The sequence below is a fragment of the Penaeus chinensis genome, chromosome 2, assembly GCF_019202785.1.
Source record: "Penaeus chinensis breed Huanghai No. 1 chromosome 2, ASM1920278v2, whole genome shotgun sequence".
In the NCBI taxonomy this organism is placed as follows: Eukaryota; Metazoa; Arthropoda; class Malacostraca; order Decapoda; family Penaeidae; genus Penaeus; species Penaeus chinensis.
The window spans coordinates 20374359-20376858 of record NC_061820.1 but is presented as its reverse complement, the minus strand read 5'-3'; positions in this window follow the sequence as shown (position 1 = coordinate 20376858).

Sequence of the window (2500 nt, the reverse complement as noted above, 5' to 3'; positions counted from 1 at the left end):
TATATACATACATATATATACATATATATACATACGTATATATACATATATATATATATATATATATATATATATATATATATATATATATATTATTGTGTACATATACATACATAATATATATATACATAATATATATACATTTATATATATATATATATATTTATATATATAATATAATATAATATACATAACATATATGAATATAAATATATTATATTTATTTATATAATATGTATATGTATATATCTAATATATATATATATATATATATATATATATATATATATATCTAACATAGATGTATATATATGTATATAAAGTATACATTTATAAGATATATTTATTTACACACATATACATATATATATATATATATATATATATATATATATATATATATATATATATATATATATATTTACACACATATACATATATATATATATATATATATATATATATATATGTATATATGTATATGTGTGTAAATAAATATATCTTATAAATGTATACTTTATATACATATATATACACATCTATGTTAGATATATAAATATATATATATATATATATATATATATATATATATATATATATATAAATGTATATATATTATGTATGTATATATTATGTATGTATATATATATGTATATATACGTATATATATATATATATATATATATATATATATATATATATATATATATATATATATATATATATATCAAGATTACTCCTGCAGATTCGAGTCTAAATTAAGCATCTGCCATGTGTTTGTAGTTGGTCACACCATAGAAATAAGCGTAGCATTGTTACTTTGTACAATACCATCGGCTCTGGAACGGAGCTTATAGCGCGATTTTGGTATAAAATTATTATAACGTATAGTGCTAGTATCTTCCCCATATCATAGTGCATAGGGATGTCAGATATAACTGGGGTTGTAATAAATCTACGCTCTGAAGTTATTCGTTCGATCGTCAGCTTTTATTCGAGTCGGTGCGAGCGCGTATTCACGTCCATTCATAGGTATAGGACAAGAGTATAAAGACAGAAACATTATTCGCTTATTAATCACAGCCTTCCCATCCTGTAGAAGACGCTTCACAGCTCAGGCAGGCCTGTTAATCCAGGAATACCTTCTGCTTTTCCAGTGCCCTATGACGCAGCGATGAAGTAGTAACGAAAATTACAGGAAATTACAGGATAAACGTTTATGTGATATCATATACAGATATATAAAATATATTGTTTGATTTTCTTGACTTTAATACATCACATATGATATATGTAAGCAAACTTGCTTTGGATTGTGACCCACACAGTAATGTCAACAAATATATAAAAGAGAAGGCAAAACTTCCATAAACTTCTATAGTGAAAATAAATATTTTCTGAAGGTTGATAATTATATGCAACATCTGTTGAGAGGAAATAACAGCTAGGATTTTGAGTTTGAGTTCAGCAACGAAACCAAAAAATAGTTGCTGTTGTGGATCACTATATGCTCACACAAACTTTCAAAGAAAATAACAGTTGCGACAACATAGTTTCTAAGCCAATCAAGACGCGAACAATCTCAGCCAATCACAGCGCATCCAGTAAGTTCTCGCGACAGCTCTAATACCAGGCAATCATATGATTCGTGATAGTTTGCCATACGGAGGGCATGTCACAGATTCGCAGAATAGAGTGGGTTATTTATATATTTTCCTGTCTCGTTCAGTTCACTTAATTTCGTCGGCAATTTGGATACAGGGACCCCCTGCGATGAAGTCTTACGTAGTTTGACATGCATAGCTAGACATGGCTACCTCGGTATTTCAAAAATTTGTAGCGAATCCGAAATGCTGATTAGATAGAATCGTGGATTGCCTAGTACATTACTGAACCGCAGTTCCACAGAACTCGGCGCTTCGATACACCCTGCAGTTCTGGAGGATCCTCCACCGAGTGCTAACGAGGATGTGGTTGATCTCCTTGGCCACACTACCTGTATCGCTGTACCAAGTCCAACGATGCGGGTCAGAACGCTGATACCAGGAGCCAGAAATCCTCAATTTCTGGGACCTAGCAAAGTCACGGAAAAGGAGGCTATTCTCGCTGCCAGCATCAGCTCCTGAGCCATGAGGACCGACAGACATCTCGTAGCCAGCTCGATCACAGCCGGATACCGCATTGAAGTCGCCCAGAACAATACGAATATCTCGCCGAGGACAACTGTCTGCCACAGATGCAGTTTGGCGTAAAACATCTATTTCACCTCAAGTTTATATACATCTGTAGGAGCGTATACAGCAATAAGAGACATGGAGCCAAGTGAAAGCTTCAGTCTCAATACCATAATACGCTCATCGACTGAAGTGACCTCTACTACCGAGGGTTGAAGTCTGCTGGAGATGGCTATGGCCACTCCCTGGAGATGGTGGCCATCGCTGCGGCCCGACCAGTAATAAGTGTAGCCACCCACCCTAATCGTGCTGCTGCCAGGTCTTCT